General features: G+C 35.2%; 1 long non-coding RNA gene and 3 pseudogenes across 4 annotated transcripts; 1 reads left to right on the top strand and 3 right to left on the bottom strand.

Annotated features, from left to right (window-relative positions):
- The first annotated feature begins 4,617 nt into the window (after positions 1 to 4,617).
- LOC132311834 (uncharacterized) lies at positions 4,618 to 19,073 on the top strand. Of its 4 annotated transcripts, XR_009483119.1 has the most exons (5): positions 4,618 to 4,754; positions 7,558 to 7,661; positions 9,435 to 9,523; positions 14,631 to 14,716; positions 18,107 to 19,073. It is a non-coding gene; the product is annotated as an uncharacterized LOC132311834 (long non-coding RNA). The 4 variants fall into 4 exon arrangements; XR_009483116.1 differs by lacking the exon at positions 18,107 to 19,073 and having other exon boundaries at positions 4,622 to 4,754; positions 14,631 to 14,717; XR_009483120.1 differs by lacking the exon at positions 9,435 to 9,523 and having other exon boundaries at positions 4,624 to 4,754.
- LOC132274249 (tyrosine/DOPA decarboxylase 5-like) lies at positions 10,135 to 10,710 on the bottom strand (annotated as a pseudogene).
- LOC132274175 (tyrosine decarboxylase-like) lies at positions 11,189 to 13,569 on the bottom strand (annotated as a pseudogene).
- Positions 15,387 to 17,164, bottom strand: LOC132311827 (tyrosine decarboxylase-like; annotated as a pseudogene).
- Positions 19,074 to 20,694: the final 1,621 nt, after the last annotated feature.

The raw sequence follows: 20,694 nt of genomic DNA, 5'->3' as shown, positions 1-20,694 counted from the left end.
ACTATTTCTCATTAAAGGACCATAATTTATTTTTCTTATTGAAATAAATTATGAAAAAAAAAACTCATGCTATATTGATAACATATTATCCACTAAATTTGCGTAAATTTATCTTTAATTTTTATATCAATTGTTGAAATAAAAATCTTCAATAGAAAATTTTAAAACAATTTAAGTAATCTTTATTTTTTTCATAAATACATTGCATGAAAATGAAAGTATTTTTTATTTAAATAATTTCTTAAATTTTCATGACTATATTGTATGAAAAAGAAGGTATTTTTTTATGGTAAAAAAAGGTTTAAACTTAGTATAAGAAGTTTTATAATAAATAGTGTAGTTTAATTATAAGTTAATTATATTAGAAAATATTATTACAAATGTATTCTATTTTTTCCATTTTTATGATAAATGGATACTAATAATAAAATTAAGATAAATAAGTATAATTAATAGTATTTAGATAAGGGAAAAGATAATAAAAATAATTTAATAAGAATTGACAAATTTAACTAAAAAAGATAATATAATTTTTTATGATTAGTTTATCCTTAATTATAACAAATTAATAGTTTAACGGAATAATTTTTAGTTTAAAGCGTTATTTACAAAAGCACGGTAATTTAGGAGGAGTTTTATGTACTTTATTTTAAAAATAATTTTATTCAGTCCTCAAATTGTACGTATATTGTAGAGGGATATATCTAATTCGTGGAGCAAGGACTGCCGTAGATTATTGGCGGGAAGCAATGGAGAAAGTGCAGGACTGATGGAGCTGTCCTTTGACAGGCTTTGTTGTATTTGTCGCTTTTGCAATGAAAGCGACAAAGACGCCCGGCCACTTTTCCATCTCATTTTGTTTTTACCGGTGTGAGTGGGGCCGAGGGTCCACGTGGCAATCATGACAGTTTGACCCATTTTGGAGAGAATAGTTTAGTTCCATGTTGGCAGGCAAAAGTGACACATCAGACCACCCCATTCATGATGTTCTCCAAGCTATGCTCCACTGGCAGAAATGACCCATCAGACTAACTGCCATCTTCATGATTTAGCTGTATATATATATATATATATGGGTAAAAGGCAATAAACCCCCCTGAATTATTAGAATATTTCACAAAACCCCCCTATATTAACAATTGCCCCCCTCAACTATTAAAAATGTGCAATTTAAGGACAGTAGTCTAACAGTAGTTGACAGAAAAATGAATTGACCATTTTACCCTTACAATAAACTGGTATGTCATTTTGTTGTTTTTTAACCTTCATCTGCTGATGTAATCCCTCCTGCCAACATTGACAGCACATCAAGTTTTATCACATATTACTGTTATGTGTGCTTTTTGCTAAAATTCGCGCCAAACAATCCCCATCTCTTTGATAATTGAAACCCTAAATTTGTTGCTCTGACCAGTGACTATTGAAACCCTAAATTTGCCAAAATCAAATAGTCATAAGCAACCAAATGCACAACAAGAAAAGCAATTAAAAAAAAAAAAAAAAAAAAAAACAGTAACAGGGCAAATTTACACCGAAAGCCAGCAACTAAAAATATCCCAAACATCACAGTGTTATCTCTCATTCGATACAATCTCTGGCTATGAATCGCAATCATCGGCAACCCAATCACAAAACCCCAAACTCTAGCGGCAATATCCAATTACAAAAGTTGCCAACCCAATCACAAAACCCAAGAATATGTTGTCAATCATCAAGTAATCCCAATCGCAAAATCTAAAAAATATGTTGTCGTCGATCAACAAGCAAACCAATCGCAAAACCCCAAGAGTGATCACCAGGCAAACCCAATAGCGAACGTAAAATTCTCAAACCATCATCGCCAAACCCATATAAGAGAACTTTCACTGAAACCACTGCCGCTGCAACAGGCACGTTGGTGGGTCTCGCCGTCGAAACAACATCGCCATCACGATCGCCGGTTATCAGGCTTTATCGTCATTAGTTCAGACTTTCAACCTTGTCGCCACCGTGTTGATTCTTGCTGTCACCATCAGAATCTATTGCTGTTATATTCCTCGGCTGATCTTCGCCGCCATCGGATCTGCTGGTAGGATCTGCTTGAGAACGAGAGAGAGAGAGTCTGGTAGAGAGATGGAGTTTCTTTGACGAAGCTGACTAGATTTGGGAGTTGGAGTGGGTTTTAAATCGGGTCAAAAGACAACCCGATTTAAATGGGTAATAAGGTTATTCTTGCCATTTAAAATTTATGCTTAGCTTATGTGATGTCACACACCACTTTAACGTTGATAATTCACCGGAATTTGAACGGAATTGGGATATTTGCAAAAAAAGGGATAGTTTAGGGGGTTAATTGTAAAAATAAAAGTTTAAGGGAGTTTCTTGCTAAAGAGAGCATAGTTTGAGGGGGTTTATTGCCCTTTACCCTATATATATATATAGGTTGGAGAACCATCGTTATATTCTACCAACAATGGATGGTTGGAGAGCGATGGAGAGGAAGATTATCACATGGTTTCGTATAAAGTTGGTGATGAGAATCCATAAATGTGTGTGTGTATATATATATATATATATATATATATATATAATTAGCAAAAAGTTGGTGATGAGAATCTAGAAATGTGTGTCTGGATACATATATAAGTGTATGTAGTACGTGGTTCTATTATATCCCTGATTCATATTAAACAAAAATAAATTGCGAGTAGGAGCGATCCATGTATTATTATTATTATTATTATTAAGGTTATCTTAAAACAGACAAAATGTTCCAAAATATATAAACACCATGTTACTTCTTCTTGGAGACACTTGTACATGCTAGTCTTTCGACTTCAAAATGTGAAGTGCCATAAAATAGCCTATTGATATCTCACGTAGATCACTTAATTAGCAAGAGCCAGGTTGTAATAGTGATCACTTGATTAGCAAGAGCCAAGTTGTAATAGTGACTTGTAGATTATGTCACCTGAATCTCATAATCACTTACTTCTTAATTGTTGATTCATCTTTCCGATATGACGTTTTATCAAATATAAGTGCAATATTTAGACAGCTACCACCAATTGGGAAAATCTTGTACAGTGGTCTAGTGCTCAATGGAATGCAAACACACCTAAAAATTTACATAGGAAATTGGGCTTATTAGCCATGGTGTACCATACCTGGGAGGAAAGGAATGTTAGAATCTTCAGAGGGAAGAAAGCTTCACAGAGGGCCAATATCTCTTCCACCATCGCTGCTATCTTGAAGCTTGTTCGTCTCAAGGATTGCTTGGAATCTAGATCTATCCTTATGGACTAGAACATTTCACCGTCTTCTACAAGACCTCCTCCGCACCCTCCAAATTGAATCATGGCGGCTTAGCCGCAAATTGATGTTACTGGATTGCATATGGTCTCCATTGACAGCCGGTGCCGTTAATGGTAGTTATCATTTGGGATCGGGTCCTCCTTTGTTGGGTTGTTTGGGCTTGTTGCTCTTTGTAACGACCCACTCCACCACATGGTATGATATTGTCCGTTTTGGGCCTGAACCCGCACGGTTTTGCTCTTGAGTTTTACCCCAAAAGGCCTCATACCAATTGGAGATGATGCACTTACATATAAGCACTTCACCTTTCCTCTACCGAGGCGAATTGTGATGACCTTGTGGGCGGGTGTGCCGTGGACGGGTGCAAGAGACACTGTCAGGTTACCACACTGGCGAGCTACAAGGTGCACAAGTCCCACATCGCCTGGGTAGAGGAAATGTGAAGTGCTTAAATGTAAGTGCATCATCTCCAATTGGTATGAGACCTTTTGGGGTGAAACTCAAGAGCAAGACTGTGCGGACTCAGGCCCAAAGCGGACAATATCATACCATGTGGTGGAGTGGGTCGTTGCACTTTTGGGCCTAAGGCCTCTTGTACATATTTTAATTAATGAAAATTGCTTTAATTTTTGAAAAAAAGAAGAAGAGAGGAGATAAGGTAGGCCACCTAAATTGAAGGAAGAAAATTTTTGGGCATTACCTAATGGAATAATTATATTTTCTTTAATTTCGAAGAATCATAAGATCGAGGTGACAGTGAACATGTAAGGCACTCCATCATTAAGAAATTATTGGGTAAGACGGACATACCACTCCATACTCTTTGAATTTAAAATCTCTATCACGACTCTATCTATCTAAAGAGGGAAAATTTTAGAACATGCTTAGTTCACTTTTCTGGAAACAATTTTAACTTAGAAAACACTTTTCAAAGAGTTATAAAAGGTAATTATCTAAAAATAAGACTTTTTATAATTGTATCTTCGAAATTTAATATTCAGTTCGCAGAAAACAAAAAATTGATACAAATAAGTCCTTATATATATATATATATATATATGTATATGTATATAAAACAAAAACAAAATCAAAAACAAAAATGGAGCACAAAGCTAGGCAAGAGCTTTCCATTGCCTTCATTTTGTCGCAAGGAACGGAGTAAGGGCCGACCTTTCATTCTATTATCATTAGCAGTAGAGTGAGTGATGGTCAAAAACGGAATTTGAACATTCAGTACTTGTTATGGGCTTTTGGTGTTTGTAGTTTGGGCCCTTATAGGGTTCGTATTTGGTCCGGTTGTTGTGGTCCTTGTGGCTTACCTTTAGAGAGAGATACAGATTGGGTTCACTTTCCCAGAACCTCTTTGCTAATCTCAGTTTTCCACTTTACAGTTAACACTCCTCTCTGCGTCCCATCTCTCTCTAACTTTCTACGTAACAACACTCTCTCTCCTCTCTCTCGTAAGCGCTCTCTCTAATCTTCATATGTAGGCTCAAACATAGAAGTTTAATTAGGGTTTTCTTTAAACACAAATATATACACACACGAGCACGCACACATATATAAATGTTATACGAATCTTTGCCATTGAGTTTCTGAACTGTTTCCGGTAGCTAATCAATCTTTAATACGAAATTTGTACTTCATGTTTGTTTTTTAATTGTGTACTTGTTAATGATATAATTTGATTTCTGTTAATTTCTCTTACTTTTGTCTTTTTTGTCTATTTTTTTTTTTTTTAATCTATAAAATGTGATTTGAATTTGTTATGATGATAAGTTAATTGATTATATCGTTTAAACTTGTCAGTTTGTTCTAATTAAATGGAGTATGGTGTACTTTTGAATTTCTGTTTTCAGCAGTACATGTATTTGCATTTGCTGATGAGTGAAATATTCTATTTGCAGAATTTAATGAATAAATATGCGGAATCAAATATAAATCCTCCAATTTAGTTCTATTTTCCCTTCCAATGAATAAATCCTTAGTCCTGTCTATGTTCGCAGATCATGATTGAGATTTGAGAGTTAGTGCCCGATTACCCAACATCTGTATCTCACTGAAAATAAAACTTTAATCACAATAGGATAGATATCCTGTCAGGCTACAGTGAGGGGAAGTGTGGTTATATTGCAAAAAAAGGAAAAAAAGAAAAGAAAGAGAAAGGATAAGTGGCACCTTATGAGAAGTGGCAAGTGGAAAAAATGGAGTGTGCATGTCAAATCACTAATTTTAACCATATATTTTGGGTCACTATCTTCAATCTGATTGCCTTTTCAGTAGTTGGGTTGTTTTCCATGGAGTTCTACCAAATTTATAAAACTTAAACTGTTTTCAGAATCTTAAATTTTTATTTTTATGTCTTTGGAGAAGTTGGACCAATGCATTGAGATACAAGGGAATGGGATGTGAACATCGACAATAAAAGTTCATTTTCTTTAGATATGATGTAGATAACTAAATACTTATACTATCGATATTATTAAGGTTATGGTGAAGGGCTTCAAATAGCTTCTCATTTCTTGTCTTAAATTTATATCGTTATTTTATTTATTATTATCTCTCTCTCTCTCTCTCTCTCTCTCTTTTCCCATATGATGGATGCCTTTCCATCATTTATTTTTACTACCTGATGGTTGATGCAGCTTTATATTTAAGTTGCTGTGTACTTTTTACTAGCTGAATGTTATTTTATTTATTTATTTATTTGTTTGTGTGCGTGCGCGTCAAATGCCTTCTCTCGGTTTTCCTTCCTGTTTCTATATTCACTGTCTATTAGAGCTTCACGATGGGAGGTTGTGTCGTGAGGTTTAAACCAGTGATAGAGCAATATAGAGCTTTTCAAAAACCTTCTGATCATGAAAAGATCAGTTGGAATTAGTCTTAAGAAGACTACCACTTAAAGCATACATAAGAGAACATAGCATATGTGATCATTTTGACACTCTTACTTGCTTTAAGATAAATAGTTGATAGATGACTCTACATCAGCATTCATTGTCTATGTTCATACTCAAGTCATGAATGACACCATTTTCCTATATCAGAGAACACTGGTTCAATGTATAATCCTGAATTCTTTCATTGGCTAACTCGTGTTTTGCTTTGCTGATTAAATAGTCTAGTTCATATGAGAATTTAAAATGGTTTAATTTTACTAGGTTTATGCCATAGTCAATTACAGTACATACGAATATAGATATTATATACATACGAATACAAATATTTTTGGGTATAATACTTTTTTGTTTATTGGCATCCTCCTATAATGTTCATTTCCAAACTAACAGTTTCACTTCCTTTTTTATATTCTCTTGATTGAGTCTTGATTTACTTGGTCATATTTAAATTCAAGATAGGCAAAAAGCCAACTCCTTTTCATTATCTTTACAATCTTGAACAATAAACTTTGTTTATGTTATAGTTCTCATTGATTCTCTTAGAAACACAATAGTGCTGGTTTAGCTATTTCTTCTATTTAGAGAAGGTCATGGATTATGTTTTCTGCTTTTCAAGCAGACACAGTTTGGTCCAGCGTTGGAAATTCAAGATTAGTCCAACCTGAGATACTTACTCATGCTGTTTCACTCCTTGTAATCCAAGTGAAAGCATGGATTTTTCCAAAGTATTTTGATATTTGCCAGAATTAATCTTGATCTTTTAAAGTCTTTTATAGATAATTTAATGTGTTGAATTAAACTACTGTAAAGTTGAATTGATATCCCGCGATTTAGTGGACTGTAGGAGTGACTTAAGCTTGAATTAAAAGTCATATTATTGAACTTCTTTTCAATTTCTTCTCTCTCTTTTTTTTTTCAATTATTTGTTATTATTATTATTCATTTATTTTTTTTATTTTTTTTCCACGGGAATGGGCTACATGAGGGGATAGCCCTTCATAACCCTATAATTTGTCCATCCCCTGACCTAACAAGGCCAACATGCACATGCACATTCACACAACCCAGATCTGATCCCTGGTCTTTGGTATGACTACCCAATGATTATCAACAAAACGGGCTGGCACCTTCGAACTTCTTTTCAAATGTTAGTTTTTTATATTTTCAATTATTCTTTCAGAGACTCCGTAAAAGTAAGGCAAATACGGGAAAGGTGGATTGATCTGGTTGTTTTTTTTGTGCATTCTCAGTTTATGGAAACACCATGATCCACTTCCACTGCACTTCTCTTATTCAAGCCTTTTTATTTGCATTTCTTTTCTCATTTGATTTAGCATGATTTCTCTTTTTGAAATTATGTCAGAATAAGAACTTGAAGATTAGTGGATTGGGCAAGCTGAAGATAACATGCTGAAATATTGGGGTTGAGCTTAATTTGGATTCTCTTCGCGCTCTCAATGTTCTGAGGTACAAAATGCGATTTTCCCTTCTCCTGATGATATTGTCATTGTTGGTACAAAGTAGGAGGGTGAGGCCCCATTGTTTGGTGCAATGGTAAAAGTTTGGATCTGTTAAATAACTTAAATGTTACTTATCAAAAAAAAAATAACTTAAATGTCAGAATGCAGATTCAAATTTCAGGGCATCTTGGTTTTGAACTTGAAAGCAGTCATTTTCTGTAAATGATACTTATAGTTAGGCCTATATCTAGACGCCCCTGCCAATACCTCCCACAGATGGAACCAATAGTGGGATAAAAGGGCAATACAAAAAATTATTTACTTATTTACTGTACTAGTGTACTTTATAGATCGATGCTGATTTTAATCCATTCTATAAACATGCTATTTGGATGGTTATCAGACAGTAAACTTCAGGCTTGCATAACAACGTTGGTGACCCATTCTCGTCAAATGTCCAAGTTACTATTTTTTTTTTGTCCAAGTTGCTTTTCTTTTTGTCTACGTCACTTCCTTTTTCTTTGTAAGTTTCGGGAATATCCCTATTCATAAGTCCAAGATCTATGTCTATGAATTGAAAGGTCCAAATGATCAACTCTTGTTAGAATCAATTGGACTTCAAATTGTTCATTTGAAGAAAAATGAACCCTTCTTATTGGATGATCATGATACTTCCCAAAATAGATACTATGTTTATATGTTTATCCCTACATCGTTCCATTCCATCTAGGATTAGGAATAGGCATGGATCAATGGAGGAAGAATATCACCATTTTTGTTCAAATAAGATACCAGATTTTTGTTGACTGTTAATAGTGACAATTTAGCACTTCTTGGTAAAGGAAACTTATTCAGTAATAACATGTAGAGAAAAAACATGTTCTCAGTGCAACTAGAACTCCATTTTTAATTGATTTATTTCACTTTATTGTTTAAAATATTTACGCCCAAGTGGACGAAAAAGATCCCCACATCTTTTGATGGAAGTTCTGGATTCCTTATAGAGACCTTCAGGTGCTGGTTTAACGAACATGCACTGTTAAGTAGCTGGGTTACAAGGCTTAACAAGTAAACCCTCCACCTATTTTTGTCCATGTTCAGGTATAAAGATAGTACGATACAAGAAGATTATAGAGCGGGCTTGCATTGACATGGTCCTAGCTTTCACCAGAGTGGTTCTACTTGCAAAACATCAGATTTAGTTGTCCTACAAAAAATGAACTAATCTTCTATGCATGTAAAATGTGATGATATAGGGGCACAGCTAGCAACAATTCTTGTCCCCTTAAGGTTACCCTCCTGACCCCACTGGATTGTGATTCATTACGTATCATGGGGGTAGCATGTAATTGTTGGAACTTGTGGATGTAAATTAAAGTCATACTCGGGATAAAATAGCTATATTGTGGATATAAGAGGAATCAAGTAAATGATAGTTTTTAGCTAAACTAAAAATATCTTCGGCACGAAAAGATCGAGAATATAAATTACTAAGTTGCACTCTCTTCTAATGATTTAGATTAGCGTAGATTGTTGCTAAAATTGTGTCACCGTGGTGAAAGAATGGTACGGTAATTTCATCATATATCTCAAAATTTTGAGATGGTTTTCCAAATAAGTTTCTCGTTGGGCTATTACTCTCTAAAAGATAGATTGCCTATCTTTTTGCTTTCATCTCGAGATATTACAATCAAAAAGCTTTTAGACCAATTAGTTATTATCATACTCTAATTTCTGTTTTTTTCTTCTCCCTGACAAATAACTTGCATACCTTATCCAGGATTTGAATCATCAGTTATTATTTTGAGAGGTAAAGAAGATAGCAGAGTGTGTTACAGCCCTTGGTTGTTGGCCATTTTTAATTTGCAGGTAATAAGAACTTCCTTACCATTCTTCTTTTCCAACAAAAAATCTTATTAGTAATATTGGGGCTAATAAGATTTGAAAAAGGACAATGATTTTTAAACTGATTTCTTAAACTGATGTTGATAGCCAAAAGGATTTTTATCCCTTTGATACGGTGGATGGGACCCACATTTGAGTTTATTCACGGCATCAAAGGGATAAAAACCCATTCAGCTACACACATGGGCTAGAGAAATAGGTCCAAATAGCTTTGTTCTTTGAAAAATATTTTAAAATTCGGTTGGGAATAATAAATTTTGAGTTCAAGTTTACTTTTTATATCCTCGGTATATAAAGTAAGTTGATTGAAAATTTTGTTAGAAAACAATTTTCTATATGAAATTAAATATTTTATTTCAGTTTCTAGAAATATGCAATGAATTTAATTCAAGACCGATTGTACACATCCATATTTCTAAAATTAAAACAAGCACCTCTTTTTATATTTTATTATTTATTTATTTATTTTTCAAATTCATACTGAACAAACAAGATTACAATATAGAAAGTAGAAACTCCATAACTAGTAGTTATTTCCTTTTGTTTCCTTTCCACTTCTGGACCCTCAACAGTAGTTCACAATGTTTAGAATGTACTAAGCATGGCATCTGCATGCTCCTGCACCACCTTCCAAGCCATGTTCACGTGCCAACAGTCGGTTAGAGTGGCACCAACAGCGAACCGAATCACGTACGCCCCTCCGATTATGCACGAGTCATGAACACTCGGCTAGACCCATTGATGGACTCTAGTAACTCCTGGTTCAACTCGTTAGCACATTCCCCATTGAACAACTTCTTATGATTATCATCGCACATTGTTGCTGTAGGAAAAACCCTAAAGTATACCATAGCAAAATTTCTAGGCACAACAACTTCAAAACTTTTGTTTCTTGCTACAAGCTCTTCAAAATGCTTGGCCATTTCAACATGACCTCTTATAAAGTTTCTAAGGTTACCTGCACCATGGCTTCTTAGCACAATCCATAGCTTCATGTCTTGAAATCTCCGGCTTAGGGCTATTTGCCAGTCTTTGTAGTTCACCAGCTTTGAATCAGTGGCCTTGTTTCTCAAGATCTCAGTATCTGTTGAGAGAGCCTTGACAAGATCACTTGGGTGCTTAACCCATAGGCAGCAACAATCAAGGCCCATAGGTAGCAACAATCAAAGCGAGTCAACAATCATTTGTGTGCATTGAAGCTAAATGTGGTTCCACCCAGTGACGGACCAAGGAAACTTTTTTAGTGGCTGTTTCACCCAATACTTTTTCGTATATGTCGTATTTGTTGCATAGGCTAGAAAAGTTGTCAAATATTAAATTACCCTTGGCAATATTTGGTCTACTAGTTCTGTTACCATTAACAACCATTGTGGTAAAATGACCTAGCTTGGCTCACTCTTTAGGTTTTCAGAAAATGAAACCAAAATTTCCTCACACTCTGTATCAAATTCAAGATGGATTGTACACATCCATATTACTAGGATTAAAACAAGCAGTTCTTCTTCTTCTTATTTTAAAATTTCATATTGGACAAACAATAACTAATGCAATATAGAAACTCCATAACTTGTAGTTTATTTTTTTTTCTCCACCTCCGGACCCTCAATAGGACACAATGTTTAGAATGTACTAATTAAGCATGACATCTGCATGCTCCTGCACCACCTTCCAAGGCATGTTCACATGCCGAAGTTCGGTTAGCATCGCGCCGATGGCAAACCGAATCATGTAGGCCCCTCCGATTACGGCATGAGTCATGTAAATTCGTCCAGACCCATTGATTAACTCCAGTAACTCGTGGTTCAACTGGTTAACACATTCCCCATTTAACAAACTCTTATGACCATCATCATAACATATTGCTGATGGCAAAACCCTAAAACAGACCATAGCAAAATGTCTAGGCACCACAACTTCAAACCTCTTGTCACTTGCTACAAGCCCTTCAAAATGCTTGGCCATTTCAACATGACCTCTTATAAAGTTTCTAATGTTAGTAACTCCATGGTTTCTGAGCACAATCCATAGATTCATGGCTCGAAATCGCTGGCTTAGGGATACTTGCCAGTCTTTGTAGTCAACCACCAGCTTTGAATCAGTTGCCTTGTTCCTCAAGATCTCGGGTCTGTTGACAGAGCCTTGACAAGGACACTTGGGTCCTTTACCCAAAGGCAGCAACAATCAAGTCCAGTCAACAACCATTTGTGTGCATTGAAGCTAAATGAGGTTGCACCCTCTACTCCGTCAATGAAGTGCCTGAACTCCGGGCATATGCATGCACTTCCGGCGTACGCTGTGTCCACGTGAACCCATACGCCATATATTTTTGCAACATCACATATTGGTCCCAATGGATCAATAGCACCTGTTGGAGTTGTCCCAACTGTGGCACATAAATACAATGGGATTAACCCATTTTTCACATCTGATACAATTGTGGACATCAATGAATCTGGAGAGAGCTTGAATTCTGTAGATTTCGTCGACAAGATGTTTCGAAAATTCTTGGTGTGGATACCTGTTCCAAAGTAATTATTTTGAAAATTAATCTCCATATCACTAATAATCAATTTAAAATTTGCGTGAGAAAATTGTAGTGTACATGTGAAAGAATTAAATGACAAGTATTTTAGTCATGAAATAAGAAATTAATTTACTAAATTACTTGAAATTTTATATTTATTTGTTTTCCAATTCCGAAATATAATACTACAAAATGTAGTATACTTGATATAAGAGCATAAAATGAAAATTGCTTAACAATACCGGCAATCTGAGCTGCTTTCTGGAATGCAGAATGGGTTTGATCAGACCGATAAACGACTAGCTTCCCTATGTTCTCTTTACCAATTTGGCTCAGCTTTTGATCTCTTGCAGCGGTTAGGGTGCACAAATGGCCTCACAAGTGCTACCATGTATGACACCCCCACCACCACAACTGAAAAGGAATGACTTCGGAAGCTTAAGTAACTTTCCAAGCCAATCCATGACTATGCTCTCTAGCTCAGTGGCTGCAGGTGACGATATCCAACTAAATCCGACGACATTAAAGCCGGACAAGAGCATTTCACCTAGAAAACCAGAAGTGCTTGCGTTTGATTGGTAGTAAGCGAAGAAGTTTGGACTTTGCCAATGTGTTAGACCAGGAATAATATCACTCTGCGCATCTTGGAGAATTGTTTCAATAGGTTCAGCGTTGGTAGGGGCTGACTTTGGCAAACGATTTCGGAGGTAACCTGGTTCGACTTGGCTTCAGACCGGGTATTTCTCGATGTTCTTGTAATAGTCTGCTAGGAAATCTATGACTATATGGCCTTGTCTCCTGAATTCATCGGGTCTAGTGGGTTCATTGTTTTGGTAATTCCTTTCTTGGTGAAGTATGGTGGGTTTTAGGCTAGGAAAAACTGAACTATGGCAATGGGATACGAGAGTGGAGGGGAATACATAAAAGGTGAGAGAGAATTGGAGAATTTATAGAGTTGTTCTTTGGGCTGCAGCCTGGCAAGTGCAAGTGCAAGTCACTACGTGTTTCCTACAAGGTTCTGTTTTACATTTTTTAAATTGAATTAGTTTTAACTGTACATTAAATGATCCAAATGGGTCCCCTCTCTCTAATATTTAAACACAAGCAAGGTAGTTGTACCAGTTCAAGGATATTCGAACTACTACTCCACAGTTATATTGGGATTTCCAAGAGATTTAAAATTACTCCGTTTTCGGGTAGAATTTGATCTAAAATTGTTGACATGCACAAAATAATTGAAGGTGTATATTGATGAAGTACACGAGATGCACAAGGTAGGTTCTGGAAATGGGTTATTTCCAAGGCTGGCGTGAGATAGAGAAAGGATGAGACGGTAGGGAAGATAGAGAACTTAGGCATTTCCAGGTGGTGCAGAAAATGATTGTCTTGTCATATCACCTGACATGATTATTATAATATTCATGGCACGTGTGATGTCTGTCGCACAGTCAGCAGCCATGTAAGTTTCGGGAATATCTCCATTCATAAGTCCATGATGTATGTCTATGAATTGAAATGTCCAAATGATCAACTCTTGTTAAAGTCAATAGGTCTACAAATTGTTCATTTGAAAAAATTGAACCTTCCTTATTGGATGATCACGATACTTCCAAAAAATCTATATTCTTGGGTCATTCGAGCATATTGAAACTGATCCTATGTTTATATATGGATCCCTACGTCGTTCCATTCCATTTAGGATTAGGAATAGGTGCAGATCAATGGAGGAAGAATATCACCATTTTTGTTCAAATAAGATACCAGATTTTTGTTGATTGTTACTAGTGACAATTGATCACTTCTTGGTAAAGGAGACTTCTTCAGCAATAACATGTAGAGAAAAAACATGTTCTCCATGCAAGTAGAACTCAATTTTTAAGAGTTTGTTTTGTTATAATATTCATGTTAAACTATGCTGATATTTATTTTAAATTGATTTCTTTCACTTTCTTGTGAAAATATTTACGTTCAAGTGGATAAAAAATGAACAAATCTTCTATGCATGGAAAATGTGATGATACAGGGGGACAGTTTGCAACGATTCTAGTCCCCTCAAGGTTATCCTCCAGAACCCACCGTATTGTGATTGATTACGTATCATGGGGGTAGCAAGTAATTGTGAACTTGCGGATTTTAATTATTAAGTTATACTCGGGATAAAAGAGCTATATTGTGGGTATAAGAGGAATCAAGTAAACGAAAGTTTTTAGCTAAACTAAAAATATCTCGGTACAAAAAGATCGAGAATATAAATTACTAAGTTGTACTTTCTTCTAATGATTTAGATTAGCGTAGATTGTTGTTAAAATGGTATCAGTGTAGCGAGAAACAATGGTAAGGTAATTTCACCATATATCTCAAAAGTTTGAGATGGATTTTGAAATAATTCTCTTGTAGGGCTATTACTCTCAAAAAGATAGTTTGCCTATCTTTTTGCTTTCATCTCGAGATATTACAATCAAAAAGCTTTTAGACCAGTTAGTTCTTATCATACTCTAATTTTTATTTTTTTCTTCTCCCTAACAAATAACTGTACAACTTGTCCAGGATTTGAATCATCAGTCATTATTTGAGAGGTAAAGGAGGTATCAGTGTGTTGCGGCCCTTGGTTGGTGGACAAGTTTAATTTACAGGTACTAAGAGCTTCCTTACCCTTATTATTTTCCAACTTATTACTAACATTGGGGCTAATCAGATTTGGAAAAGGAAAATGATTTTTAAACCGATTTCTTAAATCGACGTGGATACTCGAAGGGTTTTTTATCCCATTGATACACTGAATGGGACCCACATTTGAGTTTATTCACGGCATCAAAGGAATAAAAACCCTTTGGCTGCACACATTGGCTAGAGAAATAGGTCCAGATCACACTGTTATTTGAAAAATATTTTTAAAATCTGGTTGGGGATAAAAGATTTTGAATATAAGTTTACTTTTTTTATCCTCGATACATGAAGTAATTTGATTGAATTCAAGGATTTAGTAAATGAGAAGAGAAACGTCCTATTCCTTTCAATTCATTCCATATTTCCAGAAACTGAAATAAAATATTTAATTTCATATAGAAAATTGTTTTCTAACAAAAATTTTCTCGCATTGGATATCAACTTCAAGACCAATTGTTGACATCTATATTTCTAAAATTAAAACAAACACTTCTTTTTTATATATATTTTTTTATTTTTTTTCAAATTCATACCAGACAAACTAGAATACAATATAGAAAATAGAAGCTCCATAACTAGTAGTTTTTCCCTTTTATTTCCTTTCCACTTCTGGACCATCAACAGAGCTCCCAATGTTTAGAACTTACTAAGCAAGGCATCTGCATGCTCCTGCACTACCTTCCAAGCCAGGTTCATGTGTTGATGATTGGTTAGCGTCTTGCCGACAGCAAACTGAATCACATACACCCCTCCGATCACTGCATGAGTCATGTACAGTCGGCCGGACCCATTGATGGATTCTAGTAACTCGCAGTTCAACTTGTTAGCACATTCCCCATTCAATTTCTGCTTATGATCATCACACAATGTTGCTGATGGCAAAACCCTAAAGCAGACCATTGCAAAATGTCTAGGCACCACAACTTCAAACCTCTTGTCACTTGCTACAAGCCCGTCAAAATGCTTGGCCATTTCAATATGACCCCTTATAAAGCTTCTGAGGTTTAGCTACACCATGGCTTCTGAGCACAATCCATAGCTTCGTGGCTTGAAATCTCCGGCTTAGGGCTATTTGCCAATCTTTGTTCTCAAGATCTCAGGATCTGTTGAGAGAGCCTCGACAAGAACACTTGGGTGCTTAACCCAAAGGCAGCAACAATCAAGGCCAGTCAACAACCATTTGTGTGCATTGAAGCTAAATGAGGTTGCACCCTCTACCCCATCAATGAAGTGTCTGAACTCAGGGCATATGCATGCACTTCCGGCGTATGCCGCGTCTACGGGAACCCCATATTCCATATAGTTTTGCAACATCACATATTGGTCCCAGTGGATCAACAGCAGCTGATGGTAGTCCCAATTGTGGCACATAAACACAATGGGATTAATCCATTTTTCACATCTGAGAGAATTGTGGACAGTAATGAGTCTGGAGATAATGTAAATTCTTTAGATCTCGTTGACAAGATGGTTCGAAAATTATTGGGGTGGATACCTGTTCAAAAGTAAATTTGAAAATTAATCTGCATAGTAAGCATAATCAATTTATAAGTTGCACAAGAAAATTTAGTGTGTAAAAATGTAAGAGCCTATAAAGTTTAAGGTCATGTTGTGTTTGGAAGCATGAAATCCACTTTCTGAAATAAGAAATTAAGAACTAAAAACTTGAAATTTATATATATATATATATATATATATATATTTCAACTCTAATTTAAAGACACAAATTTCTTACTAAAATGCAGCATCAATGTAATTTGAGATGAGAGATTAAAAAATTGCTTAGCAATACCGGCAATCTGAGCTGCTCTCTGGAACGCAGAATGGGTTTGATCGGACGCATAAACAACTAGCTTCTCAGTGTTTTCTCTACCAATTTGGCTTAGCTTTTGATCTCTAGCGGCGGTTAGGGTGCACAAAATGGCCTCACAAGTACTACCATGTATTACACCCCCACCCCCACCACTGAAAAGGAATGACTTTGGAAGCTTAAGCAAATTTCCAAGCCAATCCATGTCTATGCTCTCTAGCTCAGTGGCTGCCGGTGACGATATCCAACTAAATCCAACGTCATTAAAGCCAGATAAGAGCATTTCACCTAGAAAACCAGCAGTGCTTGCGTTTGATTGGTGGTAAGCAAAGAAGTTAGGACTTTGTCAATATGTTAGACCAGGAATAATATCACTCTGCACATCTTGGAGAATTGTTTCAATAGGTTCAGAGCTGCTAGGGGGAGACTCTGGCAAACGTTTTTGGAGATAACCCGTTTCGACTTGGCTTTGGACTGGGTATTTCTCAACATTCTTGTAATAGTCTACTAGGAAATCTATGACTATGTGGCCTTGTCTCCTGAATTCCTCAGGGTCTAGTGGGTTCATAGTTTTGGTGAAAATGCTTTATTCTGCACTAATGTTGGCAATTTCAAAAGACTCGGAACCGGCCATCTGGATCAAGGTTGGTTAAGTAGCTGGTTGGTGAAGTATATATATGGTATATGGTGGTTTTTAGGCTAGAAAAAACTATGGCTATGGGAGAAGAGAATAGAGATGTAAGTATAATAGTTCATGGGCTGTTTGCTAAATGAGATAGAATTGGAGAGTTTTTATAGAGTTGTTCTGTTTCATGTTTATTATGTTTTCTGTTATAAGGTGTGTGTGTGTGTTTTTTTTTTTTTTTTGTGTTAGAAGTGCTGGGTTAGGATATTTTCCTATCATTGTTAGGGTGTAGTAGTTTTTAAAAGAGCGGTGACTGGTTCGATTATGGTAAGTCGAAGGGCTCTCCATTCACACAATGGTTGGTGTGGAATCAAAACATAGGTCGTCGCACACGATGGAGAGTAGTTTGGCTTGCCATGCAAATAGTCTCGTTGCCTGGTTAATTATTTTTCTTTTTAAAATTCAACTAGCTAGTTTTAACTGATCCAAATAGGTTCTCTCTATAGTTGTTCCGCGGTTCACTGATATCCCCATTGTGGGGTTAGAATTATTGATTTAGATTCAAAGACCCTTATTATATTATATATATATATATATGTATTTTTGTCTATAACTCTATATATGCACAAACAGAATTTGTACTATTCAATTGATAATAGGTTTGTGTGTCATAGTGCGTGAGATTAGAGTAGTTACTTAATTTAAATATAAAGTGAAAAAGTAAATGATAATTTTTTTCCTATCGTACAATTATTTTGTGTGTGGGGATCTTTGAGTATCAATGGGATCAATCTGCTATATATATACTTACTAGTGCATTTGCATGACAGCCTAATATGACATACAGAATTCTGTTATAAATAAGGTTTTGTTTCTTTGTCCCAATAGAGACGAAGATCTCACATTCACTTTGACACCTAGGATCTTTCGAGGGAGGAAATCTTCACATCAAGTTGTCTTGGCAAAGATTACCTCCACCATCACTACGGTTTTGGATTGTTAATGGTGGTTATCTGGTTTTGATTTTGGGTTTGATTTGTAATGGGTCCATTGGGCTAGGCTTGCATGCCTTTCTTTGCTCTTTGTTGGGCTTTGGTTATGTCCTTTAGGACTGGTTTTGGCTGAAGGCCCGTTTTCATGCATGTGCATCGATTAATGTGTTACTTTTGATCAGCAACGGTTTCTCGATACATCCGTACACGTCATTTTTTACCCACATAAATACTAGGATGTATCGAACTTTCAGCTCTCTGTCGCAAATCAAAATAGATATATGATAGATGAAAGGTGTAACAGCCACCTCGTTGTAGTTTCTGCTGATCACCGGATTGCAGACTGGTTCCAGTCGGGTGTATTTCTTCCTTTGGGGATGTTGGACTCCATTGAGTTTGTTGCTTCTTTTTGGGCTGGGCTGGCTCTCATTGGGCTGGGCTTTGTACTATCAACATAGCCTTCCTCAGGCTATTATTGTACATCTTTTCTTTTATATATTTAATTTAACTTTACCTTTAAAAAAAAAAAAAAAAAATTTCATATCCATGTTTGATAATATTGTAATCTCAGCATTCAATGTGTATTCCTGAATAATCTCATTTTTCAATTATTCAACCATTTCATTTTACCAAGTTTAATGTTAGTCAGATTAGTCAACATTTATATATTTTGATGCAACGATAAGATGTTATTTGTAACAAGTTGTTTTGTTGGTTGGTTGTCAGAATTGAGAAATTCTATGTCTCGGATCTTTAGTATTCTTTTATTTTAAGAGAGAATGTGCATCAACCGTACAAAAGTTGAACAAAACTTCAGTGCATTTAAAATGTGACGATATAAGGGGACAGCTTGTAACGATTCTAATACACTCAATTTTACCCTCAGACCCCACTCAAAATTTTGAAAACATAAAGCAATTTGAATATGGAAATGAAATAAAAATTATTCACCTTTTCTGGTCGGTTATATGATTTTTATTTAGCCTTGCAAAAATATGTTCTCAATAATTGTTCTATGATTTTGAATATAGAATTAATTGCTTTAAGTTTTCAAAAATTTATCCAAAATTTCCTTCGCACTTGATATCAATTTCAAGATGGATTCTACGTACACAACCATATTTCTTGGATTAAAACAAGCATTTCTTTTTTTCTTTTTAAATTCATACTGGACAAACAAGAACTAACACAACATAGAAACTCTATAACTTGTAGTTTCTTTTTATTTCCTCTCCAAGCTATTTGGAGCCATGAAGCTAGCTACGGATTGAGCTAAGAAGCCATGGTGTAGCTAATATTAGAAACTACAGTATATAAGAGTTCATATTGAAATGGCCAAGCATTTTGAAGGTCTTGTAGCAAGTGACAAGAGGTTTGAAGTTGTGTTGCTTACACATTTTGCTAAAATATGTTTTAGGGTTTTGCCACGACGCTAAACCTTCTTCTTTTCCAACAGAAAATTGAGAATTTCTTGGTAAAAATATTTTCTGCAATCCATCTAGGTAACTTGATGGAGCACAATAATTGTTGATACAAATTACCCAAAACAAATTTTAATGTTATTTGCCAAAATACAAACAAAATCAAGTTTCCTATTGGGTTTTGTGGCAAATCGTTCCCAAAATACAAACAAAATCAGAATTCGTGCCAGTGCCATTAACAATAGAAGGAATTCTCTAAACACTAGTTAAAATTATATACTATGACTTGGATAGGGAAGTAGAGAAGGAAGTTAATGAATGAGTTTAGAGCATAATATAGTTCTTTATAGACTTTCAAATGGTGCAAACCGGAGTCTATAATTACCATCTACATGGTTGCAATTATTCACATTAAAATTTAACAGACACATGATAGTTATTATAGTTATTTTTATACTACGGACTCTGATTCTGTGTATCTCACAATTGTCACGTGGATATATATTACAATATAAAGTACTTAGGTAGGTTCAAATAACTCCAATTATTCAATTTGCCGTTATTATATTGGAATAATTGTACTAATCAATAATGCAATGGGGTACAAGCAGTCCACGTACAAAAACAAAGATAATTATGATTTTTTTTAACTTGTAAATGGTTGTTCTAAGAATGCGCACACATAATTTGTCATAATCTAACCACTCTTTTCCTTGGTTCCCATTAATTCTTGTGTGATGGCCTCCTTGTTCTCGCTTTAAACGTTTTTTAATTAAAGTTATTAAAGTTATTAAGTATGGTTGCTTGTCTAATACCCCTATTTATCATTATCATTACTTTTATTTCGAACCAACAGAGTCGGCTAATTGCCTAAACATGTGTTGTATTTAAAAATTATGATAAATTGCGCTCTTTTCTTTTTTCTTTTTTTCTTTTTTTTTTTTTTTTTTTTTTCACTTCTCTATTTTTGTCACGTGGTTTGAGCATTCTTTAGAAGATATGATAAATGTTAATATTTCTTTAATATGGGATTATATATGTTTAATTTCAAATTATGTTTTTAATAGAATGAATTTTATTTAGGTTAAAATCATAA

The sequence above is a fragment of the Cornus florida genome, unplaced genomic scaffold (assembly GCF_030987335.1).
Source record: "Cornus florida cultivar Cherokee Brave unplaced genomic scaffold, ASM3098733v1 CherokeeBrave_3.0.0_Hap2_Chr01, whole genome shotgun sequence".
NCBI lineage: Eukaryota > Viridiplantae > Streptophyta > Magnoliopsida > Cornales > Cornaceae > Cornus > Cornus florida.
This window is presented reverse-complemented; position numbering and strand designations above follow the sequence as displayed.